The 19,391-nt window shown below is 39.0% G+C and overlaps 1 protein-coding gene across 1 annotated transcript in view; it reads left to right on the plus strand.

The window, feature by feature from the left end:
- Window positions 1–17,778, plus strand: part of LOC122789922 (forkhead box protein O1-like) — a 292,875-nt gene extending 275,097 nt beyond the window's left edge. The window contains exon 3 of the mRNA XM_044057386.1: window positions 14,524–17,778. The gene's annotated coding sequence lies outside the window, so the exon portion shown is untranslated. The remainder of the gene's footprint in view (window positions 1–14,523) is intronic.
- The last annotated feature ends 1,613 nt before the right edge of the window (window positions 17,779–19,391 follow it).

Genomic DNA, 19,391 nt, shown 5'->3' on the forward strand with positions numbered 1-19,391 from the left:
GCATCCCTCAGCAAACTTGTGATGGATGTTATTTTGGAGGCGAGAAGGTCTAGTACTAGAAAATCCTATGCTGACAAATGGAAAATAGTGTGTACCTGGAACCAATATACTTTAAAAAAATCAATTAATAATATTACGTAATCTAGTTAAAATTGGTTTTAAACTGACTTTGCTGTTAATTCCTGGATGTGAATCAGCAGCTAGTCTTAAAATCCATTCAAATTCCTTAGTCTCAAGGCGATTATTCAAATCAAATAATTGATTTTTTTTTAAAGTTTTATTATGTTGTTTGCACTTTAAGACTTGTTCGTCACATGATTCTTGGCTGCTAATCATGTGACTTTTAGACCTGTATATAAGCTTCTAGTATGCAGACTTGATTGTATTAGTATTGAAGAAGGGTTCTGCCCGAAAGCTTTGCTTTGTTATTAAAGGTGGTTTTTCCTACAATTTTCTGTTACTTGCTCCACGTTTTGCAGCTGGTGTTTTGGTCTTTACCTGGAACCAATCACAAGGAATAAGCACAGCAGTGCCCAATATTCCTGAGATTTTACAATACTTCACTGAGATGCTTCACAAGGGCCTGTCCTTTTCTTCTGTAAAAATCCATGCCTCAGCCATTTCAGCTCATTACAACTCTCAGAATATCCCTCTTCTCTCATCCTCTGCTAAAGCAGTATCTCAGAGGGGCCAAAAACTTAAGACCACCCAACCCCTGCCATGGACCTCAGTTTTGTATTGGAAAATCTCACTCTCCCTCCTTTCGAGCCAGCTGCTACTGCAGACTTAAAATTTCTCTCCTGGCAAACAGCTTTCCTTTTAGCAGTCACTTCAGCTAGAAGGATTTCTAAATTACAGGCTCTTATGGCAGTGGAGCCTTTCTTTATTTTACATGCGGACAGGGTGTCTCTCAGGACCAATCCATCCTTCATGGCTAAGGTGGTATCCAGTGAGACTCTTAATCAGACAATTCATTTGCCAACTTTCTTTCCCAATCCACAGAACAACTGAACACAAGCAAAGTACAAGAACGCCAACCACTGTGTATTCTTGAGACAGGTACAGGTGCCAAAATTAGTGCTAAAACAAATGCACTACTGATGACCAAAACGCTGCAGACCAAACTTGTAAAATCCAAATTTAATGTAATAAGAAGTTAATAATACTGTAGACACTTTACAGTAGTCGAATGGAAATGCTATAGGACCAAAATATAGGAGAGCTTGCATATGGTCCATATACATTTAGGTTTAAAAAAATTATATGTTCTAATTGGAATATAATTCTTGCAGATCATGATTTAGTTGTTATATTAGGACCACAACCTATGTTTGTTAATAGAATGGGACCTAATTTGAAGCAAATTATAGAAAGGGGTCCTATTTACAATAGTCTTGTTATTAAACACACTATTAAATGTGGTAACTGCAGTACATGTTCACTGATATTTGAAGGAGACGAAATTACACTCAATAATATTAATAAGTCACGTATCAGATGTAAACAGGGAAATTGTAGGACTAAGTTAATAATATATTTGGCTAAATGCTTGATGTGTTCCGGTTATTATATCGGGAAGATGAAAAGGAAATTCCATCAATGCATTTATGCCCACTTATATAGCATTAAAAAGAAGGACGAAAAAAATGTATTATACAGACATATCATGAAGAATGGTGATGAGCACACTTTTACTTTTGCAATAATTGATACTGTTAGAATAGACCCGAAGGGAGGGGATTATAAAGGACAGCTATCATATAAAGAAATTTGGTGGCAACTATTCACGTACGCTTCAACTCCCCCTGGGCTTAATGATTCTATATCTCTAAAGCCTTTGTTAAATAAATTGTGTTAAATGCATTAAGTTGTACATTATATATATATATATTTATATTTTTATTAGTATAGACTGTTTATCAAATATTCACAAGATTAGATAGAATAAGAATATATATGTAAATATTGGTTTTATGTATACATTTTGTAGCACTAGGCATTGCATCAAGTGCAAATTCTTTTAAATGTTAATTGATTTGGCACCAGAAAGTTTTTAAAATGTAACAGTTGTAAGATCTTATTAGTTCTGATGAAGCCTGCTATTCGGCGGGTGAAAGCACTTAACAACTTATTACATTAAATTTGGAGTTAACTAGTTTGGTCTGCAGCATTTTGGTCTTCAGTAGTGCATTTGTTTTAGCACTAATTTTTGCACCTGTACCTGTCTCAAGACTACACAGCGGTTGGCGTTCTTGTACTTTGCTTGTGTTCAGTTGTTTAGTGAACATCTGAATTTCTATTGTTAATCCACAGAACAAGGGGGAGTGGATTCTGCTTTCATTGGATGTACACAGACGATTTAGATTTTACTTAAACAGGACAAAATCTCTAAGAAAATTTGAACTACTATTGGCGTTTGCTGCAGGGGCAGAGGGAAAGGCTATTTCAAAGCAGACTATTTCCAAATGGATAAGCCGTTGTATTCGTTTCTTCTATATGCATCATTGTAAAACTATCCCCCAGGGGATCAGATCTCATTCCTCCAGGGCTGCATCTATTTCTACGGCCTTTCTCAGAGGTGTTCCTACCAGAGGTGTTCTAGAAGTTGCTACCTGGAGCTCAGTTCATACATTCACCAAACATTACCATTTACCTTTCTTCTCTAAATCCAGAGCTGGCTTTGCCACTGCTGTCCTGCAGGGCCTTATAGCTGGTCCTAATGCAGTATAAATCCATCCTCCCAACCATAGCTTTGGGAATCTACCCACATGTAATGACTGCTACAGTGAAACACGAAGAACATAGTACATTTGTGTACACTTACCATAAATGTAGATGTTCGAGTGTATTCACTGTTGCAGTCCTTGTTACCCTGCCTCCAGCTCCCTGTTGTTCTCTTACTATACCTCTACTTTCTTTTACTACGCTTAAAAGCCTTTTTGGTGTATTTGCTTTTCTTTGGAGGTATTTTTTGTGTGTTATATATATATATAAATATATATATATATATATATATATATATATATATATATATATATATATATATGTGTGTGTGTGTGTGTGTGTGTGTGTGTATGTATATATATATATATATATATATATATAATTTTTTTTTTTTGCTCTCCATTTGGGGGGCACCTAACATCTGGGGCAACAAAAACTGATGTAATGGCGTCTTCTGCATGTTTTATACCCCCTGACGACCTGACATAATGGAAGAAGGGACAGCAACCGACGCAGGACCCAAGACTTTGTTAATCAGGCTGACTGAGGGCAACCTGCCAGCAGATTACCCTAAATGTAATGATTGCAACAGTGAATACACTCGAACATCTACATTTATGGTAAGTGTTCACAACTGTACTTTCTTCATAGTCGAGTTTAAAAAAAATGGACTGTCCAGCTTTGGAGCATTTGCATATTTGTTAGCTTGGTAAGTGAATTATTCCAGAATGTGTCCTTTTCTGTCTCAGCCAAAGCGCGAGGTTTTAAGAATGTAGCAGATGCAAGTGTAATATAGGAAGTAACTGAATGCGAAAAACCTAGGAGGTGGACTTATTCAAAACTTGGCTTTTTCTTTCACAGCCATTGCACAGTGTATTAAGAACAAAGCAAATGATTAATCATGGGCTTTTGAGGTGGGGTGTAAGTGCACTGATTATATGTAGAGTTGATGTTTTCTCTTTTGGATAGGAGAATGAATGTATGGATTAATGCCCTTGGCTTAATGTAATAAGTTTCTTTATAAGCAAGGGGGCTTTAAAAACAAGCTAACACTGTTAGTGTATTAAAAAGTTTTCCTTCAAATAAATACTCAGTGTGAGTTGAGAAGTCTGCAGCTGAGGGAATCTGTAAATTCTCTTATGTTTTCATAGAGACAAGCTGGACTACACGTCCAGGCAATAAATCTTGAGAGCTCTGGACATCATTTCCTGAAGAAAGATACAACGGCCATCAGCTTAGTAAAAATGAAAGCTTGAAATTATTGGAAGCGAATAAAAGATGGCAGTTTACCTGGTACCTAAATACTGTAATGCATTTATTAGAACAGTGTCTAATTTAGTTTTATTTAAAGATAACCAGTGTACTTTTTCACATCTCTGAGGGGATTAAAGATAAGAGAAGAACAGACAGCAATTAGTGTAAGTAGGGGACACAGTCTGTAACATGCACCTTAGCATGGATAACCTTAATTTTAGGTTGGATATTGCCTATGGGTACTGCTGTTGATTTCGGACAATTATTCCTAACAGGAGGGTTAATCTTCCTAGTTTGAAGATTTACATTGTTTTTTTCTTTTTTAAGTTAATAGGTTGGGGGTGTTTGTTTCTGTTTCAGTAAAAACTGTAAAAAAAAAAAAAAAAGGCTTGAAAAAATGTGACATGGGTTCAAATGGAAATGTCAAGAAACAAAAATTGTACAAAGGATCAACTTGCCAAACATTAGTGTAATGGATTCATGTAACGCAAAAGATGGAAATTAGCATTTTAAAAAACTGTCATGTATAATGGGTGGGGATAATAACTTTTTACCTTTTTATAATAAATACACTATCCAAATTATTTTGGAATGTAAATGGTCTCACAGGTGTAGACAAAAAGGTAAGAGTATTAAATTATAATGTAGCATGTAAATAGCAATGGTACAGGAGATGCCTTTGGAAAGAAGTGAGGTTGTTAATTAAAAAAAAAAAAAGATTTGGGGTTGGATATTAATAGGAATAACAGGGACAGAAGAAAATGGAAGTACTTATACCAACTGCTGGAGGAGCTCCAATAGTGACAGAAGAGAGGAAAACATAATGGTATATTTGGGGTAGTAAGGGTCTACTGACAACTTAGGAGGATTATGCAAGCATGTATTTATACTCCATCTAAACTGTTACTATGGAGCTCAAGAAAATTAGAGAAATAGGCTTTTAGCAGGGAATAATTGTATAGGTGGGAAATGGAACTTGATTTGCAACAGTGAGCTGGTTTCTAAGGAAACTAGAAGAAAAATATCACAAAAGAGTGTAGATTTCTGAAGACATTTATGAAAATATTTGGTGTGGAAGATGTGAATTTAGTGGTAGGAATTCTGAAAGAATTTAGATATCCCTAAGGTACAATAACTGAGCTAGGCAAGACAAATTATTTCACAGGAACGTGTGTTTTTAATTAAAAGCTTTGACACATATCCATTAACCATGTCAGATCATACGCTAATATGACAACTAAGATAATAGACAGTAATGATCTAAAAATGAGACATTGGTGCTTCCCCGCCTACCAGTTAAAGAGAGAAGAATTTAGGGAAAGTGTAGTGGAAACTATTTGTGAGATATTAGGGAAGATAGAAATTCCTTCAGAACTTCTAGCTAGTGAGTGGGATAACATGGAAGTGGAGTTTAAAATGAGGTAGAAGTAATAGAGAGATGGTTAAGAAGTTACAATAATTATTTAGAGAGACTGACAAAAGTTGAAGTATTGCAGAATACGGAGACTCAGAACAAGAAGAGGCACAACTGCAGAGTGCTAAAGAGAAAATAAGGGAGTATCTGGATGGTTTGTATTAGTTTAGAAAAAATGTTAAGCAGCTGTCTTTGGAAAGTAACTCCATAGCACTGAAACATTTAGCACAATTACTTAGGCAACAGAAAGTAGAAAGGGTTGTTGCTAAGTTTAGGGCACCTATAACAAGAAAAATAGCAAGAGATCCTGTAGAGGTATTCGGGAGATTTTGGAAATTTTATGAAGATTTCCACATTTCTCTGCTTTATACAAATGAAGAAAGTGCACAAATGGAATGTTTCTGGAAAACATCAGTATGCCAAGGTTAGAATTAGATGAGGCTCAACAGCTAACATTTAAGATAGGAGGAGATGAGACTAAAATGGTGACATATAATCAATCTGCAGGAAAGTCTCTAGGAGTAGATGGTATTCCTGTAAAGGTTTGGAAGCTGGGAGGGAAGAAAAAGCAGAGGGTTTTGTTTTACAGTATTTTAAAAGTAGGGAGAAGCGCCAGCATCCTGGAAGAAAAAATGTAGTGGCTGTAATACCTAAATATGGTAAAGACCCATCAGACCCAGCTTCATATTGGCCCAGTTCAGTTTAAACCACAGATGTTATGTAGTCCTATCTTGCCTCCGTTATTACGTGTGGGTTAGGAGCCGATCCTCTGCTCCGACTCTGCCGCTTTTAGAAAGCCTGAAAACTTCTGATTGGCTCATGGCTAAGAGGTATCCCATGGTGCAAGAGCACACTCCCCAGATCTCATTTGCTATGTCTTCAGTCGGAAGCTTTCTTGGTTGGCCATGGCTAAGTGATGCATTTTTTACTATTATTACTTTCTTTTTAGGAATTTATTGCTTATAGAGAGTTTTTCCTGTTATAGCACATTACTGACAGTAATTTTTTGTGACTTCAGCTGTATTTGACTAGGTTATCAGATATTGTATTTTCTGGGCCTATTGCTTGTTCATGTATGGTATCCCTTGTGTGTGTGTGTGTGTGTGTTTTTTTTTTTTTTTTTTTTTTGGTTTTACTAGACCGTTTAAGTTAGAGGTTCTGGTTTTGTCCCTTTTTGTTCTTCACACTAGGTCCATTTAAGTTAGAGCACCTAGCTCCCCCCCCTTTCTTAGAGTGTGATAGGGGTAGATCTGTTTAAGTTAGAAAATCTAGTTTCTCTCTTGTGTGAGTGCGTTGGCCTTCCTTTGCAGTCAGTATGTCTAAGGAATCTAAGGAACACAAACCGTCAGGCTTTAAGAACTGCATTAAGTGTTCACAAAAAATGTCCATCACTGATGGACATAGCATTTGTGTATATTGCATACATCTGCAATAAACCTGCCTTTTCTGCCATTCTTTTAGCCGTAGAGTGCTCCAGGAATGGAAGAATAAACTTATTTTAAAACGTCTGTTGAAACCTTCCTTCGAAGAAGATCTAGCCAGTTCTTCCTCTCCTAAGTCGCAGTCTTCTAGGAAGGATAAGGGCAAAACTTCAAAAACGGCCTTCTCCAGCTCCAACTTCTGCCTCTGAACCACCACAGAAGTTACAAAAAGCAGAGTTGGTATCTTTCTCTTCGGCTCCACAGTCTTCAGGGCCGATTTGAGATTTTGGACATAGAACCTGCAGTATCCGTAGCAAGTGTTTCGGTGCCCATCACTAGCAGCCCTCTTCGGAGCCGGTCAACAGATATTCCACTGGTCTCCCCTACCCTTAAATCGCTAATATTACAGAGAACAAGGTCACCCATGCTATCCTCCAGGAGTCTGTCTGAAGAAGACATCGAGAGAGTGGTGCTCAGACTCCTCAAGTCATCGGCCTTGCCAAAATTTTTATCGGCTCTGACCCACTCGGTCTTGGAGCTGACTACTACTACCTATCCTGCTTTCATTCCTCCTCCAACCCAGATTGGGCCTTCGGAGCCGATATTGCTGGTACCGACTACAAAGGAGTCTTCGGTTCCAGCACCTCGTGTGGTTGCCTCAGAGCCGAGTTCCGCTCCGACATTCTCGGCGCTGTCTGAAGTGTCTAGGGTCCGAAGCTCCTCGGTTGGCCCCGATGGGGACACTTGGAACCAAACTTCTTCGGTGCCGAGTCTCCCTCTTGGTGCATTGGCCCGAGTGAGGTCGGACCCTACATCATTCTCGGAGCTGATACTTCTGGAGCCATCTGCACCTCCAGTTACTTTGGAACCGAGGCGTCTTTTGGTGCCGGAGGAATCGGTCTTAGTGAAGATGAGGAGCATGCTGTATAGCTCTTCTGCCCCACGTAGAAGTACCAATGCTATAATCCCTCAAGTGCCAACTACAGTCTCAGCATCTTCTCTTCCCTCAGATGGCAGAGACCCACAGCCTCAGGACCCCCACTCGGGTGGCCCCCAATCTTTGGAGGTCTCCCCAGAGAGCCCCATTGAGGAGCCCCTTCGGAAGAGATCATCTAAGAGGAAGCATGTCGACTCCCCTGATGAGTCTCTCACATCTGACACTGACCTGGATGAGTCGGAGGGGTCCCCTAAGTCATCCTCTGAAGATGTCTCCTTTGCAGACATCTTGGAGATCCTTAGACAGAGAGGCGGCTGGCCCACTGTTACCCTGTCGAGGAGTCAGTGTACCTGAAGCCTTTCGGGTCTCAACCCTCAGCTTCATGGGTGTCTCCCAATTTGACGAGTTACTGGATCTTGTGAGTCAGAAAGCATGGCATACTCCTGATGTCATGGAATCGGTCCCCAGGAAGCCGAACAAATTTCTTTCCAGCCTTAAAGACAAAGACTTTTTATTCAAGGCCTTACCTGTAGATGCCATGGTGGTGGTGGCGGACACTAAGAAGGAGCTAGCAGAGACTTTTTCCTCTATCCATCTGCCCAATAAGGAATCCCGAACGATGGATAGATAGGGGAAGCGCATTTTCTCTTCAGCGGCTTTTACACTCCGATCGCTGAATTATCTATCACACTTCATGAGACTTTAGAGAGGTCTCCAGAAGGAGTTAGGAGATACTCTTCAAGGTACCTCTACTGAAGGAGTCCCATCTACAGTATCTACTCATTTGGCTACCTTAACATCCATTGTTAACTCCTCCATGAGGCTGATCTCATATGCAGCTGATGGTGCAAGTAGGGCGACGGGTTCAGGAGTTTCCTTAAGGAGACACTCCTGGATGCTTCTGTGCAATTTTGCTTAACCTTTCAAGTCTACATTCACCAATGCTCCCGTTGACGGATTCTCTCTTTTTGGACGCAAAGTGAAAGATACCCTCACCAGGTGTGAACAAGAAGGAAAGACTCTCTCTGCCGTGGGAGTCCGTTTTACCGTTCTTCTAGACCTTACCCTAAAGGTCAGAAGAGTGGTAAAATGTGGTTCAAGAAATCACAGAGATCTTTCCAGGATACACAGGGTGATTCCTCCTTCAGAGGCAGTGGAGGAGGAACAAATGGTAGATGTCGCCCTACAGGCAGGGGAGGTCCACAAAATCAGGGAAGTTGCGGTTCCTTTCATGACCGTCCCTATCAGCATTCCTGATGTGGAACCCGACTATGCATCTCTGAAGCTGGTCGGGGGTCACCTGTCCTTTTACCCAGAAGCCTGGCTAAATATCACCCGAGACAAGTTGGTAACAAGACATTATCACTCTATACCCTTTTCCCTTCCACCACGCCCTCCCAAAAGGATCCCAGATGTACCACACAATCTCAAGGATCAAGCAGCTATACAGACAGAAAAGCTGCTATTAAAAAGACTCATCCAAAAGGTCCCAGCAGGCCAGACAGGATTTGGAACATACTCCAGATTCTTTTTAGTTCCAAAAAGAACTGGAGACCCATTTTAGACCTCAACAGGTTAAACAAGTATGTAAAGAAGTCCAAGTTCCAAATGGTCACTCTACAATCCATCCTTCCTCTGTTAGGGAAAGAAAATTGGATGTGTTCAATAGATCTCCAAGATGCCTACTTACCACATCAAGATGGACAAAGCATCAAGGAGTTTTCTACGCTTCCGGCTGAGAGCCAATCATTACCAGTTTCAGGCGCTGCTTTCTCATTGCAATGCACATCCCGGGGACATCCAGCATGATAGCAGACAAGCTAAGCAGGGCAATTTTGTTACCTCACGAATGGTCCTTGAACCAGAAAGTGGCCCAACAGATCTTCCACAAATGGGGACAACCCTGCTGAGATCTCTTTGCCAGCCCCATCAACCCCAAATGCAGCACCTTTTTCTCCCTCATTCCCCTTCCGGGAGAGTCTCCGAGAGATGCACTCGTCCACGATTGGCCCCCAGGACTTCTTTATGCTTTTCCTCCTTTTCCACTCATTCCCAAGGTTATACAGAACGCAGTGTTGTTGGGAAGCAAGATGATCATCATCACTCCTTACTGGCCTCGTCAGATTTGGTTCCCTTTCCTCGGGCTTCACCTGTTAGACTATCCATGGACTCTGGACCCAGTACCAGACCTCTTGACACGTGTCAGGTTCTCTTCATCTCTGTCTCCACACTTTCAAACTGACAGCATGGTTGGCCCAGTTCCATCACTAGTCAGGCTTCACGATCTGTCTCCAGCTGTAACCCATATCATTACCTCTTTTCATAGGCCCTCGACTAGAAAATTGTACAACAGTAAATGGAAGAGATTTTCTACATGGGCAGATAACAGAAAGGTTAATTCGTTTACAGCTCCCATTCCTATTGTCTTAAGAGTTCCTATCAGAACTTTTTCACCAGGGATCAGCAGCTGCTACATTCACTGTTCAGCTAACAGCAATATCTAATTTTCATGTGGGAATTAACGATTCTAACCTTATGTCCCACAAACTTTGCAAGACCTTTCTCAAAGGTTCTATGATGTTAAGACCTCCCGTTCAAGATCCCATTCCTCCCTGGGATCTAAATCAAGTCCTTTCTAAACTTACTTTGCCACCTTTTGAACCAGCCCATAGCTTTCAGTTAAGATTTCTATTGTGGAAGACTTTCTTTCTGGTGGCGGTAACTTCAGCCAGACGAGTTTACCAACTGCAAGCCTGATCAGTTAAACCTCCATACTTAATTTTTCACAAAGATAGGGTCTCTCTTCGGACGAATCCTTTCTTTATCCCCAAGGTCTGCTCCCATTTTCACTTGAATGAAACTATCGAATTGCCAGTATTCTTCCCCAATCACACCAATAAAGCAGAGTATAGATTTCACCAATTGCATGTGCATAGGCAATTGCGTTTCTACATCCACAGAACTAAAGGATTTAGAAAATCAGACCAGCTATTCGTTTCCTTTGCTGAAACAAGAATGGGTTTGCCAGTTTCTAAGGTCACATTATCAAACTGGATCTCTAACTGCATTTCTTTCATTTATACTTCTGAGGGAAGAGAGTTACCCCTTAAAGTCAAAGCGCATTCTACCAGATCATTTTCTACTTCTGCTACCTTCCAAGCCAGGACTCCTATTGATAATATGTGTGCAGCAGCAACATGGGCTACCCTTCATACCTTCATTACCCATTATAAATTGGACCTAACTTCCAGGGGTAGGGCCTCATTTGGTTCCACTGTACTCAGGAGTATTTTCCAGTGAGCCACCCATACAAGATGCTAGGGATGCTGTCCCACACGTAATAATGGAGGCGAGATAGGACTACATAACATAAAGAAGTTATGTACTCACCATAAAGTTCCATGTATGTAGTCCATCTCGCCGAACATTATTACGAACCCACCCACCAGCCCCCTTCCTGGAGGATCTGGAAACAGTTTTCTATGGTGGTTTATTTCATAAATGACACTTTTATTAGGGTTTTATTCCGAACCTTTGTTGTACTTTCTACTTTTTCTCCTTGTATAGACTAGCAGCAAACAAGATCTGGGGAGTGTGCTCATACTCCATGTGATACCTCCTAGCCATGAGCCAATCAGAAATTTTCAGGCTTTCTAAAAGCAGCCGAGTCGGAGACGAGGATTGGCTCTGAACCCACACGTAATAATGTTTGGTGAGATGGACTACATACATGGAACGTTATGATGAGTACATAACTTCTTTTTATAAGTGTTTGTCCATAATAGCCAAAAAAATGGCAAAGATGATGATAAAAGTGATAGTTCCATGTTGTTTTATGGAGGTGAGGCAAACATTTGACAGCATTAATAGAACAATGATCTAGAGGGAAGCAGAGGGTAAAAAAACACTGCTGCCATTGGTGGGTCTTGATGCAGAGAAGGCATTTGACAAAGTAGGCTGATATTTTATGTGTAGTGAAATAGATACAATAAGAAGGTTAATTAGGAGGATACATGTGTGATTGCTGGGAAAAGGTAAAGTGAGAGGGTTCCTCACTAAGTTGTGTCTGAACAGAGGAACCAGGCAGAGGTGTCCTAATTCCACTTTGTGTTATATTTAGAGCCAGTGGCAAAAATAAGGGACTCAGAAATTCAAGGAACTAATTGGTATGATAATCAATAAAATTTGGCATTATTTGCAGGCCATATCGTTTTGTACCTGATGAAATCAGAAAAGGACACCTTGGTGTTGTGGAACATTTTGAGATAGTTTCAAGTCTTTTCGGGTTATAGAATTAATAAGAATAAAATAAAAGCTATAGCTGTGAACTATGTGCCCACACATGAATTAGTTCAGCAATACCCATATTCATGGAGAAAAGATAAAATGAAATACGTAGGGTTATGGATTAAAAAGGGTTCTCTTATGGCAGCTAAGTTTATTTGACAAAAGGCTAAACAAAATATATAAAAAAATGAGAAACTGGAAGCTATTTATGGATATAAATAGCAAGATATAAGCAGTGAAAAATGTTTTTAGTGCCTTTACTTTTATATACAGGTCAGACATATATATCACCCAGGAGAGATGTTGTGGGCATCAATTAATTAAGATTTGAAGGATTTATCTGGGAGGAGAAGAGGGCAAGACTTAAGTGGGATAAGTTAATCCTTTCAATAGAACAAGGTGGTTTAGGATTTCCTGATTTTAAAGGGAGATTTTAGAGCTACACAGTTAAGGCTGATGTACATAACACAAGCAGGAAGCTACAATTCAAAATGGAAAGGGATGGTAATGAAGCCAGGAGAAATTCATGAAATAAGGATAGTGTGGGATTTGGAGATAGATCCTTAAGGAGAATAACAATCATACGGAATATTATATTAATAAAGTAAGTGTTCTTTCTCAGTTTGTGTGTTGGGTTAGTTTTTGGAAGATTTTGCTGATAGGGGATGACTGTAAATAGAGGTACAGTGGTAGGCAAGAGGGGGCTGGAATTTACTGGAGAAAATTGGCAAAGGAAGCAAGGTATTGGGAGAAAATGTGAAAGGTAATGGAATGGTAAGAGGCCAAGAAGACATTTGGACTGCATGCTAGACACTGCCCTTCATATCAGGGATTGATATCTGAATATAGGGAAAGAGAAAGAGATAGGGGAATCCTAAGCAAAAGGTCTGTGCTGGTAGAATTTTTATTTGAATTTAGAACATAAACTGTTGTGAAAAAAGAGATGATTAGTAGGACATATAAATATTGCACACTAACTGTAGGTGTCAATCTGATGATGATGATCTGATGATGATGTTAAAAATTGAGAAGAGAAATTGGATAAGCAGCTCACAAGCAAATTATAGGAGGACATGTATATGCCTCCCAGGTTTCCAAGAAACTCCAGAAGATTTTGGGTTTTTCCTTGTAAGTGTTTGCAATAGGTATTTTTATATCCCAAGCAGACCCCAAATAATTTTTCCTCGGGTAGATGGTAAATGTTGAAGCTTTGATGCGCAAGAAAGAGATAACTGGGAACATATATTTTGAAGTGTAATGAATCAGCAGACTTTAAAAATTAAAAAATTTAAAAATTTGCTGTAGAATACTCTGTCAGAAATTTACTGGGTATTCAAATGGCTGAAACTAAGGAGATAGTTATAGGAGATAGGAGCTTGGATACAGGATCTGAATTGCCTAGACATATTAAGGCCTTGTTAAGTTTAATTGTGGTAGCTGCAAAAAAAAAACAAAAAGTTAACTAGACAGTGGAAATCAAAATCTAAACCAAATTTATTTGAAGTATTGAATACTGTAATGGCGATAAGGAAAATTGGAAGTGGAATCTATAGAAAAAGGTAGGATTAAATTACATAGAAGAAAATGGAAATTGTGGGAACAGTCCATGCAGAATGATGTTTTGGAGGAAGAGGGAGGTTTACGGGAACGCAGGAATTGATCCATTTATGTATTGCTGTACTGATGATGTGCGAGGTGTATAATGTTTTTAATTGGGAACACAGTAATATGGCTTGTCTTTTAATATAAGTGTGTTTTTGCCTTTGTTTTAAGTGATAATTCAATAAAGGGTTTAAACATAGCAAATGATATAAGTATATTAATAGCAATTAAACCTAAGAAGAAGAGGAGGTTATAAACCAAGTACTGGTGGTGGTAATAGTTTGCCAATTGTGATTTAAGAGCGTACTCGTTTAGGGGCTCAAACCATTAATTTTGGTTTGGGACTCTAAATGAGTTAGGATGTCTTTGAGAACTGAAAGACCGCAGGCGGCGGTATTCAAAATGAGAAAGCCACATGCAGAATGGCAATTGGCTAAAAATAAGTAATCATCACATATGAAATGAGTTCTCGCTTTCTAGAGGTTAATAGCGTCATTGGTACAGGAGTGACCTTAGGCCACAATGTTCATTATGTGGTGGTAGTTTGGAACCGGGGCCAAGTCAGAAACTGGTGTTTAACAGGGGCTGCATGTGTGATTTTATTTATTTATTTATTTTATCTGAAGACTGAGCTCTGTATTGCTGTGTGTCTGTGGCTTTTTTTTCTTATTTTGGAAGGATGAGTACCCTTTCAGAAGTGCAGAAGGTGTTATTTTGTATGTTTGATTGCTTTATGTTCCTTGCCAGCGGTAGTCATGCATGTATCTAGTGGGCTGTCTTCCTTCCTTCCTTTCATTGAAGTCAGCATGCCAGTGTCATCAAATAATTGATGTTTCATCAAACTGAGTAGTAGATTAACTTTTTTTCCCCTCTTTTGTGTTTAGGTTTCCAAAGGACTCCTCCAGTTTCTGTCCATTCAGCACGCCAGTAGTCAAACAGATCTGGTTGGACTGGGCTAACTGCATATACTGCTTAATCTTTAAGAGCACTTCCCCAAGAAGTATCCATCACCATAAGAATGTGGCTGCTGTTTGAATGGTATTTCATGAGCTAGTATTTTCCAACAGAAAATGGAAGCACCACGCCATATTTCTTTCTTATTTTTCTTTGTCATATATATGTGTGCAGAAAAGCATACTCAAGTGGTTACTTTTCTTAAGTATGTTGTTCTCAGAACCGCAGCAGCTTGGGAGTAAAACTTAAATTTCCAGGGTTTTGAAAGTATAGTATTGTCTGAAAATAAGAAGGAAAATTGTCACCAAGGCTAAAGTTGCTATTTGGTTGGATGTGGATACTGTTTGCGATGCTGTTTTGAGGATAAGGTCAATGCTGAAGAGTGGTTTCAGTCTGCAGTGATTTTTCAAGATCTACTTCCCAAAGTCTTGACACCTACTGTTCTTATAACATTACAAGCAGCTATGATGCAGTCCTAAAGCAGAGGGGAAGAGGAAACCTTTGATGCAAGTGTCAACACTAATTTTATTATTATTTTTTTTTTTTTACTTTGTTTTGGATTAACTTTGTATTCCATTTCAGAAAGGGAAATGGACTTTGTAGTGGAGCTCTTCCGGAATGCTTGACAGGGCTCACTGCTGTCTCGGTGCTTCATAGTTGCAGTCAGCGACAGTTTTTGCCATCCCCAACAGCTTCGGCCATCCCCAAGGACTTTTGTTGCTGTGCCAAGCTTTCGATCAGGTTAACAAAACACATTCAGGAAGCAATAAGCAGTTTGGGAATTTTAATTACTGTTTCTTTGTTGCTTTAACTGCTTTGTTGAACATTCTGATGATATTTAGATAACAGTGGATGGCTGCAGGCCAAGAATAACAGAGATACAGCAGTGACGCAACTGCAGCGTTTCAGGTTAAAAGGCACTGCTTGTATGTGTAAACAAGCTGACAGGGAAGGGCAACACTCTGTAAAAGCTATTTCTTAAACTTATGTACCTGTGATACAGGGTTCCTACACTTGTAGAGCGCTGTATATTCAGTGATATGAAATTTATAAAAATGAGTGGAAGGAGTGTGTGCAAAGAACTGACATGAAAATTTTCATCATTTTATAAAATAACAGATCATTTATGAAGTGTACTTTTTATCCACTGATTATTTTAAAGGTACTGATTGTTGTGCAGACAACCTTTCTTGAGATTCGTTAGGTGGGGAGGGTAGGATAGAAAACTTGAAAGTGTATACAGGGATTTACATAATCTTTCCTTGGCTAGGAGTATGTTTTAAAATGCATATATTCTGGTTTGTACAATAAATATGTTGTAGAGCTTTATATGTAGCTGCAAAGCATTAGAAAAACTATATTTTTACAAAGCAGGTGAGGAAAAACAAGAGGTAGTAGCTAGTGTTGTGTACATGTTCCATATGTATATATGCAGATTCACTAAGAGAAAGCCTGGCTTGCAATTGGTGGAATCCAGAGACTTTTTTTATGCATTTGGTAAGGTACGTATGTGTTTCATAAACCACTGTGGTAGTATGCCTTCACAGTATTTGCAAAGAGGAGGGGGAAAGCACAATTGAACACAACTGTAGTGGTAAATATAAAGGTTTTTGTACTGTCTGACACGTCAGTTAAAATGTTATGTGCCTATCTCCTCCCACTGTACTTTGATAATTGCCATAACTTAGATGAATGAACACGAGTGGGCAATTTGCAGTGTGGCTTGGGTCATGGTTTTGAATGACCTTTAGATTAGCAAAATATGTGGTAAGCTAGGGATGTATTAAAGGAAGCTTATCTCTGGTCCTTTTACTGATGTTTTTTTTTTAATATTGGATCCCATCAGTTAAGTTCCAGAGCTTCTTTAAATACGGCATTGTTTCAGAGGTGGGTCATATGGTCCACTAGATGCAGGACTGTTGAATGCTCAGTTGGTGCAGAATGAGTCAGAAATGGGACTTTTATTGCAAGAAACATGGAAAGGCTAAGGATGCTGTACTTAGCTGTGTCACGATGGGGTCGGTGATGGCTTGTGTGTGGTACCATTTGTGATTACATATAACTTATTTAAACTTTCTGGGAGGCCTAAATAAGTGCCCCTGTGATCATAACCATAACATGTATTCATTTCGTTCTTGGTTCATTGAGTAAATAGCTAGAGCTCTGTAATACAGGGAGAGTAGAGCCTGAGTGCTGTTAAACGTGCTTCTTTGTGACTGTTTAAGATGTGATTTTTGGCACTGTCAGTCCAGCCGAAGATAGGCTCATTGAAGTTTGCCAGTGGCTTCTGTAGTATTGCAGAATGTACCCTGTCAACCTGGATGTTGACACTGTAGTTGAGCTACGTCCTCCATACTTCTCAACTGTCCAGATTTTTGCCTCGTATTTTTGGCCTGTTTGTAATAAATTTGTGGCGTAATGGCAAATCACTGAGGACTAAAGTCAGAAAGTAATGGGAGACATTTAAGTTTCAGAGTTTATATCTTCAGAAAATTCATGCTAATGCAAAACCTGTTGGCCTATTTTCTAAATTTGTAAGATCGATATTTAAAAAGTGCCCCTGTTTGGGGGCCTTTGTTCCCATTATTTTTGGCTTTGTCCAGATTTCTTGCTCTTAGATGTTGATAGGTATGACGTTTTCCTGTTCTTGTGATCCAAAGTCTGATATTCTGAATAGTTCTACCTGCCCCATGTGGTTTCTGTGACATGTAGTCAGAACAGGTCTTAACAAAATTCATGGAAAATTTTAAGGGGAAACCTGAAACTTTGACCTAAAACACAGAGTCTTCTTTTAAGAATTATTTTCCTTCTGTGTTTGTCATGTATGGTATCCTTTGTCTAACTATTGAATGCATTTGTTTTGTTACAGTTTACAATTTCAGAAGTGGGCCTTGCAGTTTAACTACCTCCCCTAAAAGTATATTTGTAGTAACCTATAAGTTTAGATTTAAAAGAGAAACATTTTTAAATGCAGTTAGATTAAAAAGAATATATTTTTCTTAATTGAGAGTATAAGCACATGAAGCATGGCCGTGTGATCAGATTCCACCAAAGATTGTACAGTACTTTCTCTGCAGAGCATCTGTAAGTTTGTCTACATGTGCGTTTGTGTATGTATGTGTGTATACATATGTATAGTGATGTCTGTGTGTGTGTGTATGTATGTGTGTGTGTGTGTGTGTATATATATATATATATATATATATATATATATATATATATATATATATATATATATCCACACATGTATATGTGTGTGCGCATATATGCACTTAGTCTGTAGCATTTTAGAGTCAATGGTGTACATAACTAAACCTGAACACTAAGATGGTGAACTTTGATAATATTCGTAAACAGCTAAGATTATTATGGAATCTAAGGAATCTGGATGGTAGAATTAGTGCATATTGTTTTAAATGTCATTTTGAAGGATAAACTTGACTGTTTACAGATCACCACATATTGATGTATGGGGCGGTCTTTATAATGTGTGGTGGTTCATTTGCAAATTTCCAGCCCTTTGGTGCCTTTTCATTTATCAAAGTAAAGTTCACATTCTTCCTTCATTGGTGTGTGCCTGTCTTACTTTGACTTCCAGTGTCTGATATAGGAATTAATGGTTGCAAACTGTAAACTGGCTTGGCAAGGTTGTGGTCCCTTATAATCACTGTTGATCTTTTGTTTAGAGTTTCATTCTATTCACTCAAAGAATTAAGACTAGCAGGACTTAACCTGGCACCAAAAACTTTCCCAGGCTATCCTAGATCTTCCCTCTTCCCCGTAATGCTGTGCATCAAAGGATTATTCTCCAGATCTCTCTAGCTGAGCATTAAAGTCAAGTGGTACTAGAAAATGGCCTCTGGCTTATCAGTGAACCCCTCCCCCAATCGTCTTTAAGGTGAGTTTGTTCCATTTTTTGCCTTAGTAAAGTGTGTTGAAGTTCATCTAGACATTTCTTCCCTGTCTGGTTTAGGTGCTGTTTTGTACAAGCCTTCTGGTTTACTGTTTTGGTATTTACAGCTGTTTGAAGGAATTGCTTAGAATGGAAAAGCAGAATTACCTGTCCTTCATGAAATATGATTTTGGAGCTTCCCTAGGACAAGCATACCAAGTGCGAGAAGTGTTTGGTCGAGGAGCATTTTCCTCAGAATTGTTTTTTCTGTATTTCTATGAACCAGAGATATTGTGGACAATAATGGAGTTGAATGAATTTATCTGTGAGGGAAAGAAGGCAAGAGTTATATGGGATAAGTTGTTCGGGCCAATAAATAGAACAAGGTGGTTTAGGATTACCCGATTTGAAGGGATATTTTAGAGCTACACGGGTAAGGTTTATATACATAACACAAACAGAAGTTTATAATTCAAAATTGAAAGGGATGATGATGAAGTGGGGGAAGTTCAAGAAACAGAGTGAGATTTTGGATGTAGATCTATAAGGAAAATAATAATCATACAGAATATTGTATTCATAAAGTAGCAGAAGGTTTTCCAAGAACTAAGGTAACGTGAGAATGGAGAAAGGAGTTTGTGTCAATAGGGATGACTTACAAGTAGGGGTACAGAAAATGGGCAAGATGGGACTGGAATTTACTGGAGAATTTTGGCAAAGGAACAAAGGTATCAAGAGCTAATAACTACTGATAGAAAACTAAGAGTGAGATGACAGATTCATCACCCAGAGACTCCCTATGCTGTGGAACAAAATCCCGGTACATGTGAGGCAGAGCACCTCTCTGGCCTTGTTCAAGAGGAATCTTGACCAATGGATGGGAGATTGCAGATATACCCCAGGGAT

Source organism: Protopterus annectens, chromosome 15.part0 (assembly GCF_019279795.1).
Source record: "Protopterus annectens isolate FY-2018-M chromosome 15.part0, PAN1.0, whole genome shotgun sequence".
Lineage (NCBI taxonomy): Eukaryota > Metazoa > Chordata > Ceratodontiformes > Protopteridae > Protopterus > Protopterus annectens.